This window comes from Prionailurus viverrinus, chromosome D3, assembly GCF_022837055.1.
Source record: "Prionailurus viverrinus isolate Anna chromosome D3, UM_Priviv_1.0, whole genome shotgun sequence".
Classification (NCBI taxonomy): domain Eukaryota; kingdom Metazoa; phylum Chordata; class Mammalia; order Carnivora; family Felidae; genus Prionailurus; species Prionailurus viverrinus.
The window spans coordinates 18,900,162-18,913,773 of NC_062572.1; the positions used below are offsets into that span (position 1 = coordinate 18,900,162).

Below are 13,612 nucleotides of genomic sequence, written 5' to 3' on the forward strand. Positions count from 1 at the left end.
CCTCTCTCCGGGGTCAGCCTTCTACAGCCGCACCCCGTGGAGTTCATCAGGCAGGTGGTGCAGTAGTGAGGCGCTGGGATTTGGAGTCTGAACCCTGGCTCTGCTGCTGAGTAGCTGTGTGACCCCCCCCCCCCCCCCGATGGGTCACTTCACCTCTCCGAGCCTCCGTTTTCTCCTTTCTAGAAGGAAGCTAATCACAGCACCCACGGCTGGGTTGCTTGTTCATCGTGGGTGTCAGAGCCTCATCGAGGGCAGCCCCGGGGTGGCCCAGTCGGTTGAGCGTTCGACTTTGGCTCGGGTCACGATCTCACGGTTCGTGGGATGGAGGCCCGCGTGGGGCTCTGTGCTGTCAGCACGGAGCCCGCTTCAGATCTTCTGTCTCCCTCCTTCTCTGCTCCTCCCCTACTTGTGCTCTCTCTCCCTCAAGAAGAAATGAAACATCAAAACAAACTAAAATAAATAAATAAATAAAGTGCAGCCCCAAAGGCTGTGGGGGAATAAAAGGAACTTCTCTGTCCGGTCACCACTGAGTCCCCAGGGCCCAGAACAGGGCCTGGCACTTAGTCGCTGCTCAAGATATACTTGCTGAATGAACGAATGAAGGAATGGACACAGAGGGACCTCTGCCCAACTGCCTGCCTAGGTGGCTAACGTCCTGCCTCTCTCCCAACCTTTAACAGATAATTTATGGAGCACTTACAGTGCGCGGGGCTTTCTGACCTGTGAGGCCCACACCCACCATGAGGACGACAGCTAATCATGAGTCCGTTTTGCAGGTGAGGAAACTGAGGCTCACGCAGACCAGGACACTTCCCCAAGCCCACTCCGTCTCAGCCAGAGTCTGAATTCGAGTAGGTGGTTTTTTCTGATGCCCCTGCCTTGTTAATTTGTCTGTTCAGTCACCTCTGCCTCCCTCCTTCCCACCCTTCCTTCCTTCCTTCCTCTCTTCCTTCCTTCCTCTCTTCCTTCCCTACGTCTACAGGTTTTCCTGAGCTCCTCATCTTTGCAAGAGACAGGAGTGAACTGGGTTGACAGGTCCCTGGCCTGAGGTTCACTGGCCCCCTGCCCACAGGGGTCTCCCCTGAGCCTGTGGGGCACACTCGGGGCATGTGTTACAAGTGCGCCCCCCCCCCCCCACCAGTACACACACATGAGGAACCATCCCAGAAGGTGGTCACCCTCCCGGTCAGCTGGGTGGAACCCAGGCCACTCCACCCTCAGGGAAAAACAGGCGCCGGTGAGACTGAGGAGCCCTTTGTGCAGGGGGGTGGCAGGGCAGGCGGCCGTTACTCACCACCCAAAGAAAAATAAGAGTATTCCCATTTGGTCAATAGCCTTCCTGTCTGCCCCCCACACCCTCTCCTCCTTCTGCAGCCTTTCCCAGCCTCTGACCTCATCTGGAGCAGACCCAAGACCTTTTATGGAGGGCTTCCTATGCCCATGGCGCGGTGTCTGATGCTCCCTCACCAATGAAGAAACATGCTCAGAGAGGTGAGGTGACCTACTTGGGGTCACACAGCAGTGGCCAGGGCTTGGGACAGAAAGGGGAAGCCAATGATCAGGAAGGGGCTCAGAGGCAGGAAGGAAGTCAGAGTCACGGTGAAAGTAAGGGCCTGGCCTCCCTTCCTCGTTCCTGTTCGGCCAGCGTGCCAGTTCACGGGACCCAAGGGAAACCCAAGCAGGGGGGAGTCCAGGCTGGGGCAAGCGTAGTGGCCAGAATGACCCAAATCCCCCTCGAGCTGACGAAGCTCCAACCTCCAGCAAATCCTGGGTGGCAGTCCCAGGAAAAGAGAGGTCAAGCTGCCACCTGAGGTCACACAGCAGCAAGCAGCAGAGCTAGAGTGAGGACCAAGGTGGGTCTGACTCTAAGAGGGGCTGATCCAAAGTGGAAGCTGAACTGGCCACTGGGCTTTCCAGGGACCCAAGGGGACCAGAGTCACTTGCTTCTCCCTTGGAGCCCCGGTTTTCTCAGCCATAAAATGAGCTTCAGCTTCCATCCTCTGCCCATCTCCAGTGGGGGCAAGGCTGTGACATCATCGAGGTGAACATCAGGTGACACACTATGTGGCATTGGAGACTGCCCACATCCACCCCACAGAACAGGCACTCTTATTATCCCAATTTTTCAGATGGGGAAACCACAGCCCAGGGAGTAAGGGAACTTACTAAAAGCCGGGAGTTAAACCAGATAGCTAGGTTCCAGCCCTAGTATTTTTGTTTTTATTTTTATGGATTTATTTATTTTTTAAAGTAGGCTCCACACCTGTGGAGCCCAATGCAGGGCTTGAACTCACGGCCCCGAGATCAAGACCTGAGCTGAGATCAAGAGTCGGATGCTCAACTGACTGAGCCATCCAGGCGCCCCCTCCAGCCTTAGTCTTTAAAGCATTAAATCAGGAAAGTAGGAAACGTTGACGGGCTCCTGGCACTCAGTCAATGCCCATAAATATCTCACGGCTGAAAAGGCATCGTCCTTTGTCCAAATGCAAGTCTAGCTTTGCCCCTGCTACGTTCCGCCCACCTGTCTGGCACCGAGGGGCTCTCAGAGGGTGCCCTAGGGACGAGCTAGAGGAAAACGTGTCCTGGAACAGGATGAGGATGAAGACGGTGCTCTGGAGCCCCATCCGTGTGCCTCGGACTGTCTTTACAAAGTGGCATCTGAGAGGGCCATTTGACAGAAGAGGAAACTGAGGTTCAGAGAGGCCAGGTGACTTGCCCGAGCTTCCCTGGAGAAGGAGCAGGAGACCTAGGACTTAAAGCAGGGCCTGTCTGAGCAATCCAGATTCTTCTCTCTATACCGCAGAGTCTCTTCCCCGTGACTTCAGGACGGGACAAATGGGGACAGGCCACCTTGGAAGTTAAGGGCATGGATTTTGGAATCAGACAAACGGAGTTCAGATCCCAGCTCTGCCCCTCCCCAACTAAAAGACCCTGGGCAAGCGGCTTCACTACCCAGACCTCGCAGCTCCGCCCTCTCAAAAATGGGAACGATAATAGTTTCATATCCAAATGTACTAAGAGTGTTTGGCTCAGTGCCTGGCACATAGTAGGCGCTCAATAAATGCTCGCGACCATCATAAGGACTACTAATGCGGCCCAGGTTTGGCTTAAGCCAGGCAGAACTCAGTGATCAGAGCACCAGCTTTGGGGCCTAGGGCCACAGGTATCTCAAGAGATCTGAATTAATCTTTAACAGGTGAATTCCACTCCAAATGGGCCATGTGGAGCATTCCAGAGGGCCCGCTGGCATGCAATGTTCTCTTGGCTCCCCAGATCTGGTGTGTGATGAGAAGTGGAGCTGTTCTGTATGGCCCAGTGATTTGGGGAGGGGCCTGCAGTGTCTTTCCCAGAATCAAATGGGGGAAACTGAGGCAGACAGCAGGTCAGGGGCCTGTGAGGGGTCGAGATGCCCACTCCATGCCAAGTCCCCCTCCCACCAAGGAACAGGTAAAGGACCGCAAAGGACTTGGGCCTTCTCAAAATGATGTAGTTCAGTCACTCAACTGTGCAGTAGAGATTTATGGAGCACCTGACCTGTGCCGGGCACAGTGAGGCCAATCCCTGCCCGATTCTCTCCCTCCCCCCGTCGCCTGCCAGCCACCCCTCTCCAGTCGCCATCCTGGGCCTCGGGCCCCGGGCCGGGATGGCTTCTCCAGCCTGGGGACCAGCCTCCTTGCCTGGCCCTGACTCTGCAGCCAGAGGGACCTTTCCAGACCACACATCTGGCATGTCCCTCCGAGCCTGGACTTCAGGGCTTCTGGGTCTGACCTAGCCCCTGCCTGCCCAATCCCTTGCCCTTCCTGGTCACGTCACACATTCCAGACAAACGGAACAATGTCTTGGCTTCACAAAGTCTAGCTTTACCCACCTGGCAGCAGGTAGTGGTCAGGTCTTTGCTCATAATGTCCTTCCCTTTACCTGAGTGCCCTTTCCCTTACTTATTCTTCAAGGTGTGGCTTGAACCCCCACCTCGATCAAGCCCTCCGGATCCCTTCCCAGACTTCTCTCCTGGCCCCCATTCATTTGAGAGCACACATTTACCAAGCATCTACCATACGTGCTCACCTTGCTGGGTGCCCACCTGCCTGGAGGGCACAGCTGGCCGGAGAGGCAATCCCAGTTTGGGGGAGGCCGGTGGAGGGGGCCAGAGCCCTCCGGCTAGACCCTGCCCAGGGTCCGAGGCCGACACAGGGGGGAGGGAGGGTGCTTTCCAGGAGGCCTTGCTAGACACAGGAGAAAGTGGCCAAGGCCCTGCTCCCACCAGGTGAACTGCCAGGGCGCCCGCAGCCACTCCCCAGCGCATCTTCTCAGCTCTCACCCACACCCCCTCCTCTCACAGCGACCCCCCCCCCCACCGACCCCCGGGGTTTTACAAACCAGACCCTGCCTTGGCCCATGACCTTCGCCTGCCATTTGTTTGGGGAGCTCCTCCCCACTCGGATTTACCACCAACAAAGGTGGGAAGAGGGGCTCCCTACTGTTATTGGAACAGAATCAACTAGAGAAATGGGGGAATGGCCAGTTACCTCTTTTCACCTCTTCATTACCGGAGCAAGCAAGCACAATGACGCTTCTGGGTGAGTTGGGAGTGTGTGCCCAGCTCCTCCCGGGCGGTCTGTCCTCCCCACAGCCCTGGGATGGCCCTCATTTCATCCCCATCTCTCAGACAGCCAAAGGACTGACCCAAGGTCACACAAAACTGGGGTGGCACGGGGGGGGCCCACATGGGCCTGTCCCTTCTACTTGACCTCTCTAAAGAGACCACCTTTTCAACTTCCTCATTTGGGTCATGGAGTTACCCCCGTCCTCACCCCACAGATAAAGTGGCGAAGCTTAAATCCCTGAGTGGGTCTTAGCTCCCAGAACAAAGCTCACACACAGCATCACACAACCCCAGCCCCAGCAGAGCCCCGCGGTAGAGGCTGAGCCAGGGCACCCCCGCCCCCCCCCCCCCCCCCACCGGGGCACCAGGCAGGGAGGGCTCTGGAGCCCGGCAGCCCTGGGTAAAACTTCCACCTGGCTCCACCCCCGACCAGAGCCTCAGTTTCCTCATCTGCAAAATGGGGAAGGCAGACGGCGAAGGGCTGGGCAGGGCCAAGCAGGCGGGGTGGTGAGCAGCCCCCGCAGCAGTCTGTGGCGGGTCTCTGCAGGCTAGTGGGGAGTGCGGGAGGTCTCTCCCCGTCCTGGCGGACCTCCCAGGAGGCTCTGGAGGCACAGCCGGAGGTTAAAGATTGTCCTGCCTCTTGGAGGAAGAGCCGTCTCTGGGACCAACTGAGGCCAACGAAGAAGTGGGCCTCTGGAAGTTCCAGACTTCCAATTCCCTCCCGCTTGCTTAGCCATAGAAGGCAGACCTCAGGGCCCCCGACTGCCCCTTCCCAGCCCCCCGAAATGGGGATGCCTCTAAGGTGGGCTGCAGGGCCTCCTCGCCTCTGATTCCTGCGCTTGGCTCTTGGGGACCCCGGGACCTCCCTCCCGCAGACCGGGCGACCCCACGGCCCACGCCGGCGCCCATTTCACAGGTGATAAAACAAACCGAAGCCGAGAGAGACGAGGGGGCGGGTGCGAGGGCACGCAGCGGGGCAGCGGGAGCTGGCGGGACCCCGCGCCTCCTTCCCGCGCCCCGGAGCCTCGGAGACGTCCCCGGGGGCGCCGCCCCCCCTCCCCAGGATCCCTGCCCCGAGGGCCCCGGCCCCACTCACCTCCGGGACCGCGAGGCGCTTCCTGAATCCCGGCCGTCCGGCGCCCGCCCTCCCGCGCCGCGCGACTCTCCTCCCCCGGCTCAGGTTCCAGCGCCGCGCGCCGCCCCCGGCTGCCCCCGCCCCCGCCGCTCGCCGCCTCCGCTGGGGGGGGGGGGGAGGGGGGGCGAGGACGAAGAGCGGGCTTGGTCCCCCACCCGGGAAGCCGGGCGTCGCGATCGCGGCCGCGGGGCCACAGGCGCTTCCCGGGGAGGGCTCTGCCTGGGGCTCCGAGATCCCTCCCAGGCTCCTGACCCCGCCACCCCCGGGCAGCTCCTCCTCTGGTAATGGGCGCCTGGCGGGTCCTCCCACCCGGGCATTGGCTCATTCATTCATTCATTGGTAGACAGCCACCCCCCCCCACCCCACCCCCCCCCCCCCGGCCCCCGACAGACGCGGCTGCGGGAGACCCTGCCCTGGGGTAGCCCCAAGTCCCACAGGGGAGGCATCTGAGATCCAGACCGTGCTGTCTGGGGCTAGATTCACGTGAGCTCCCTTTCTTCCCCTCTTTACCAGCGCTTAGCAAGGAGGTGATCAGGGTGTGTTTTTTTGATTTTTGTTTTTTAATTAAAAAAAATAATAATAAGTTTTTTTTACATTTATTTATTTTTGAGAGACAGAGACAGAGCGTGAGCAGGGGAGGGGCAGAGAGAGAGAGACACAGAATCAGAGGCAGGTTCCAGGCTCCGAGCTGTCAGCACAGAGTCCGACGCGGGGGAAAACATGACCTGAGCCGAAGTCCGGTGCTCAACCGACTGAGCCACCCAGGCGCCCCTGTTTTTTTAATTTTTTATTGGATGGTGAAGGTGAGCTCCTGACATGCAGTCTCGCCTTTTACTTGAATGCCTCCACAGGACGGGCAGCTCACTTCTGCTGGGACTGGTTGGAAGCCTGGTGGGCCTGAGCTCCAGAGCCAAGCTCCCTGAGCACCCCCCACCACAGCTGTGGCTCTGTGCCCTACCTGAGCAGCCAGTCATCTCCACCTCTGCCCCTCTGTGTCCCCACTGTAGAGTAGGGTGTAGGTATGTCCCCAGCCCACAGCCACAGTGGAGAGGCTGGGAGCACCAGGTCCCTGCAGAGCACAGGGAACGTTCTTAGCCCCTTTATCATTACTGTTCTTCTTTAAATTGAGCTGGCTCCACAAAAACAGTGGGGTCCCTCAGCCTGCAAACAGAAATGGCTCCCATGAGATGTTGGTTCAGCAGCTAGAAAGTCGGATTTGGGCATTGCTGCAGCGGGAGAGAGAGAGAGAGAGAGGGAGAGAAAGAGAGGAGAACCTGAACAGACATGATGTGTTCAAACGCCAGTACGAAACATTTACAAAAAAAAATAAACCCTAATAATTAACTCACTGAGAGTGGCGGGGGTGTGGGGAGGGAGATTTGTCAAGTAAACCTTCCTTCCAAGCAGGCTGTGAGGCAGGGATCGCCCATGCTCACTGTAGAGATGGGAATCTGAGGCTTGGAGAGGAGTGTGGCTTCTCCAGAAGCGGCTCCCTCCATAATGGGGAGGGGAGAGAAGCTCTTCCGTCTGGGTTTTCAGGATCTTAGAGCAAACAGGCAGCTATCTGGCTGTGGTGAGGAATGTAAACAGAAGAGGCTCCCTCAGGCCTTCCAGACCGAAAGCCTCTCTGCTGGGGGCCTTGCTGGCTGGGAGGAGCGGGCGTCAGGCAAACGAATCTGGGGCCCATTTCTGCAGAGAATCTGGGGCCCATTTCTGCAGAGAGGCGCCTCTCGAATGAAAAGAAAATGACAGGATGATCCTGGCTACCAGGAGCCTGATGGAGACGGTGGGTCTGCTCTCCTCCAAGGTCCGGGGTTAGAGCTGTGAGCCGTCAGCACTAGGGTAGCTAACCTAGGCCCCTCCGGCCCCACATTTCACAGACTGGGCAACTGAGGTCCCATGCAAGGAAGTGACTTTTTTTGGTCCAGGAGGTGGGATGTTGGCTGCCACTGATTCAACGGGAGCCACGAGCAAAAGCCTCCCCTTCCAGTGCCTGTGTCCTTATCTGGAAAATAGTACTGGTTTCCATGAGGCAAGGGATCACATCTGTCTTTTTTTTTAAGTTCATTTATTTTGAGAGAGAATGAAAGAGCATGCACGTGTGCACGTGTGATCGGGAGAGGAGCAGAGAGAGAGAGAGAGAGAGAGAGAGAGAATCCCAAGCAGGCTCCTTGCTGTCAATACTGAGCCCAGACTCAGGCTCGTTCTCACAGAACCATGGGATCATGACCTAAGCCAAAATCAAGAGCCACCCAGGCACCCCCACATCTATCTTGTTCGCAGCTGCAGGACCAGCTTCTGGCACTTAGTAGGTACTTTAAAAATACTTGGTTGGGGCGCCTGGATGGCTCAGTTGGTTAAGCATCAGGCTCCTGATTTCAGCTCAGGTCATGATTTTTTTTTTTTTTTACTATGAAATTTACTATCAAATTGGTTTCCATACAACACCCAGTGCTCATCCCAACAGGTGCCCTCCTCAGTGCCCATCACCCACCCTCCCCTCCCTCCCACTCCCGTCAACCCTCACTTTGTTCTCAGTTTTTAAGAGTCTCTTATGTTTTGGCTCCCTCCCTCTCTAACCTCATGTTTTTTTTCCCTTTCCCCCCCCACCCCCACCATGGTCTTCTGTTAAGTTCTCAGGATCCACATACGGCATCTGTCTTTCTCTGTATGACTTATTTCACTTAGCATAACACTCTCCAGTTCCATCCACGTTGCTATAAAACACCATATTTCTGGGTCATGGTCTCATGGTTTGTAGGATTGAGCCCTGCCCTGGGCTCTGTGCTGTCAGCGAGGAGCCCTCTTGGGATTCTCTCTCACCCTCTCTCTTTGCCCCTCCCCTGCTTGTGCACGTGTGCGTGCTCTCTCTCTCTCTCTCTCAAAAATAAAGAAGTAAATAAACATTTGAAAAATATATGGTCTCAAAAAGACAGACAATGAGAGGCTCATGGGTGGCTCAGTCTGTTGAGCGTCCAACTCATGATTTTGGCTCAGGTCATGATCACAGGGTCGTGGATGGAACCCTGTGCCGGGTTCACACTGAGTGTGGAGCCTGCTTAAGATTCTCTCTCTCTCTCTCTCTCTCTCTCTCTCTCTTTCCTGTGGCCCCTCTCCCCTGCTCTTTCTCTCAAATTAAAAAAAAAAAAATGACAATAATAAATGTCCGCAAGGATGTGGAGAGACGGGAGCCCTCACACACTGCTAATAGAATGTAAGATAGTGCAGCTGCTTTGGAAAACAGTGTGGCTGTTCCTCCAAATGTTAAATGTAGGATTACCACAGGAGCCAACAATTCCACTCCGAGCGATAAAGCCAAGAGAAATGAAAACATAGGTCCACACAAAAAAACTTGAATATGAATGTTCATAGCATCGCTATTCGTAATAGCCCCAAATAGAAACAACTCGGATGGTAACTGGATAAATACGATGTGGCATAACTACACGGTGGAAATTACCCAATGATAGAAAGGATGAAGTTTCGCCACTGGCCGCAACATGGATGGGCCTGCAAAAGGAAGAAAGCCGGACAGACATGGGAGGCCACATGTCGCGTGATCCCGTCTGTGTGAGATGCCCAGGACAGGCAAGTCTACAGAGACAGCAAGTAGGTGAATGGTCGCCAGGGGCTGGGGGGAGGCGAGGCTTGGAGGGTGTGGCCCAAAGCGTGTTGGGTCTCTTTCGGGGGTGGCGACAATGGTTCTCGAGCTGATGGGTGACAGTCTCAGTGTAAATATACTACCACGGCCTCAAGGCGGGGAGTCTTCTCCAGCCCCTTCCGCAGGTGGATACACTGAGGCTCCGAACAGTGAAACCCCTTGCCCAAGGTACCTGCCAGGATGCGGTCAGGATTTGAACCCGGCACCGTCTAAATTCAAACGCCACCCGCCCCCCGCAACCCCTACAGCAGCCACCTGGCACTGCCCCAGCCACTGGATGGGACTGGAGAGTGCGGGGCTGTCCAGGTGAGAAACTCTGGCCGGCCTTCTTGTCCTTTCTCCAGTGAGTGCACGGCACGGATGGGCCCAAGCCGCGATGAGAAAGAAGAAAAGACAGAAGAGACAACTGGGGAAAGGTGTGTGCCAGGTGGTGCGTAGGGCTTTCTCCTCATGGATTCCTCCCAGCTACAGGAGAGGAAGCGCACCCAGAGAGGTGAAGGAACCGGCCTGAGGTCACACAGCCGGGAGGGAGGGAGGGAGGGCGCCGTGTCTCCGACAGTCTCTTCTGGGAGCCTGCCCCAGGAGACATCAGGCCTCCCATGAAATCACATCCCCTCACATTTGCCAAGAAGCCACTGAGACAGGATGCAAGAGGCTGGCGACAAATCAGCTGGTTTGGCCACCTCAGCGCTGCTTGTGGCTGGCCCAGAGACCAGAGGCCCTGCCCGGCCAGACACCTTCAATGGGGCTCCTCTGGAATTCTCCCTGGGGCAGAAACCTGAGAGCAGGTGGGAAGGAAGCCCTTCCCTTCAGAGGACCGTTGCCATGGGCACAGCCACCCTCCTGTGGGTGTGGTTGGGCCTCTGCTGCCCACTGGCGTTTCAAAGATAGCCTTCATCTGGAGTTGTGGCGTGGTGAGGGTGGGGGACATCTAGGCCGTGGTGAGGGAGGGGGACATCTAGGCCTCGGTGCCAGCAGGGTCTGAGTGATTCAGGGCTCCTCCCTGGAGTAATGAGTGAAATCCTCACAGGGAACTAGCACTTTCTGGAGGAAGGCCCCAGGCTTTCACAGAGGCCTGGGACCCCTCCCCACTCACACATACTTGTGATGAGGGCTCCATTTTCTCAGCCAAGAAGAGGCACAGGTGGGGGGTGGGGAGATAGTCTCTTTTCTGAGTCCAGGAAAACAAGCCGTGGAGATCCTAGGAAAGAGCTTTGTAAACTGAATTGGCTTCACCCTCTGTTCACAGAGGCTTATGACTTCCCTTGCTCTTAAAACAAAAAACACACCCCACCTTAACCTCCAGGCTCCAGGCGCTCTGCCCTCTCTCCCTCCTTAGTACAAGCTGCTTTTCCGCCTGCCTCGGGGCCTTTGCACTAGTTGTAGCCAGCCCCTTTTCATGGCCTGTTCTTTCTCCCCCTTCAGATCTCAGCTCAAATGTCACCTCCTCAGAGAGCTTTTGTGCCCTCCCCCATCTCCGTCTCCTCCAGTGGTGCAGGAGCCCCTTAGAGGATGGGGCCTTATCTGTCCTTTCCCTGCAGGACCCCCTGAGCCTAGCTTAGGGACTTGCACATAGTAGGTGCTCAGCAAACAGCAGCCGAACGACTTGCCTTCCAGACAGTTCTCTCTGGGCTAGATGAAGGGCTGCCGAAGGGCGAGTCATCGTCCTCACTGTCCTTTATCAAGCACCCTGTAAGTGCCAGGCCCTGTGCTAAGCGCTTTGCATGTGTCATTCCCCTAGAGGTCACGAGAAAGGACTGATGTCCCCGCTTGAGGGTGTAGTGTTGATTTCACTGGAATCACACGTGCATACCAGGGGCTCCTTATGAGTGACACGAGGTGGCTCCTGGAGATTGACAGCGGGGAGGGAGCTTTGAACTATCTAACCTCCTGATATTATAGATGAGGAAACTAAAGCCCAGAGGGGAGAAGGAACTTGCCCAAAGTCCCACAGCAGATCAGGGCAGAGTCAGAAAAGCAGCCAGGCTGCACGATGTTTCCTGGCCTTTTCCGCTGGCATGTTCACATGGGTCCTGCTCTGTATCTTTAAGAACGAGGAGTGTGTGAACATGGGGCGAGTTAACTGCATTAAGGGCCAGGTTGTCCCTTCAGAAGCCCCTGGTGTGTATCCATAACGCTGTCGTGCTCAAACGCTATGATGCCATACTAATTTTAATAATGACCATCATCATCATATATATATAATCCTAATATATATGATAATAATAATCATAATACATTTAAAAAATGAATAAAGGCCATTTCTTGAACATCTTCTACATGTCGGGCACTTTACACCCATTATATTACGTACTCCTGCTAGGTAGAAGTGTTCCTGTCCCATTTTACAGATGCAGAAACTGAGGCTCAGCGTGGTGAACTGACTTCCCTGGATCACGCAGCTACAAAGTTATAGAACCTGGACTTGAACCCCAAAATGTGCTGGGTGGTGGTGGCGACGGTGGCGGTGCCCGACAGGTAGAAGATGTATCTCGTAGGGGTATCTTGTAGGGGAAGTAGCAGCAAAAGCAACAAGATACACCTTTGACACAGAGGCTGAGCTGAATGAAGTCAGAACCCCAAAGCCTCCGCTTGAGAGGCTTCAAACTTTCCCACCAGGATTCAGTTGGGGCTCCTCACTTGGCCCTTGGAAGCCACCCGGATGACGCTAGCGGGGCCCGGGCGGAGGCGGGGAGATCCGGTCCGGGACTGGCAGGGACTCGCGGCTGTGCCTCGGGGGCGCAGTGCCCACAGCGCCACCTACCGGGCCCTGCGGGGGCCGCAGGCGGTCAGCGCGCAGGCGCGCGGCCCCAAGCGGGCGGAGGTGGAGGGGGGGGGGGGGGGGCGGTACACCCGGGGAACTCATCCACCAACCCACCAAACCCGAGGAAGGGAGGACCCCTCTATTCTCCTGTAACTCTCTGTAAACGAAAATCGGGCCAACACCGAACGATCACGCAGCCCAGCGCCCTAACAGGCAGTTTCATTGACTCTCAAGTGAGCTGGGGACTATTACATCCCCCTTGTACAGATGAGGAAACTGAGGCTCAGAGAGCCGCAGTGGTTTGTCTGTGGCCACTCAGCTGTAACAGAGCCAGGATTCCCTACTCCATCACATCATCCTATACACCCGAACGCATAAATATATCTTTGCAGTTTCATTTAACACTAAGACAGCTTTCTATGCTTCAGACACTTCTAATTGCTTTGCAAATAGTAACATTTGTGTTATTTTTTAAGTATATTTATTTATTTTGAGAGATAGCATGTGCGCAAGCAGGGGAGGAGCAGAGAGACAGAATCATCGCGTAGGCTCCGAGCTGTCAGCGCAGGGCCACACGGGGCTTGAACCTTGAGATCATGACCTGAGCTGAAACCAAGAGCCAGTGGCTTAACAGACCGAGCCACCCAGGCACCCCAGTAACATTTCATTTAAACCTCGCAACCTGTAGGGCGCCTGGGTGGCTCAGTTGGTTAAGCGTCAGACTTCAGCTCAGGTCACGATCTCACCGTTCCTGAGTTCCAGCCACCCATGGGGCTCTGTGCTGACAGCTCGGAGCCTAGAGCCTACTTCAGATTCTGTGTCTCCTTCTCTCTTCTGCCCCTGCTCTGCCCACACTCTCTCTCCCTGTGTCTCTCAAAAATAAGCATTAAGCTTTTTAAAAACAATTTAAGCCTCACAACCTGTGAGGTGGGTATTAGCAAGACCCCTGTGGTACAGAAAAGGAAACCGAGGCTTTTTTTTAGGGAGAAACGGGTTTCAGTTCCTTGTCTATAATATAGATGTATTATGATGGGTTTGAAATATTTATTACGGGCTTGAACTATTGTTGTGTTTAGAAGAATGAACCAACAGGTGAATACACCAGTCAACCTCTGTCCAACTTTTGGGCTTATCCAGGTTTCTGGGCACTGTCAGGTTAACGTGGGTCAGATAAGTGACTCCCCACAGAGGGATGTCCTGGCAGGAAGATGTGCTGGGAGGCGGGCTGACTCTGTCAGCTGGCGCAGAAGTGGCCACAGCTGACGGGAGATACAAATTCAGATGTGAAACCCCAGTGCCTGGCCGGGTCACCCTGGCCAAGTCCTCTTGCCCTGTCCTCTGGGTTCAGTTTCCTCATCTGACAGATGGGGCCCCTGATGCCAGCCCAGGGGGTTCTGAAATGGTGCCTGTAAACCACTTGTACTGGGTGGGCCGGGTACACAGCAGGCG

The 13,612-nt window shown here is 55.7% G+C and overlaps 1 protein-coding gene across 1 annotated transcript in view; it reads right to left on the reverse strand.

Annotated features, from left to right (window-relative positions):
• TRPV4 (transient receptor potential cation channel subfamily V member 4) overlaps positions 1 to 5,759 on the reverse strand; it is a 35,603-nt gene extending 29,844 nt beyond the window's left edge. The window contains exon 1 of the mRNA XM_047828701.1: positions 5,700 to 5,759. The gene's annotated coding sequence lies outside the window, so the exon portion shown is untranslated. The remainder of the gene's footprint in view (positions 1 to 5,699) is intronic.
• Between the last annotated feature and the right edge of the window lie 7,853 nt (positions 5,760 to 13,612).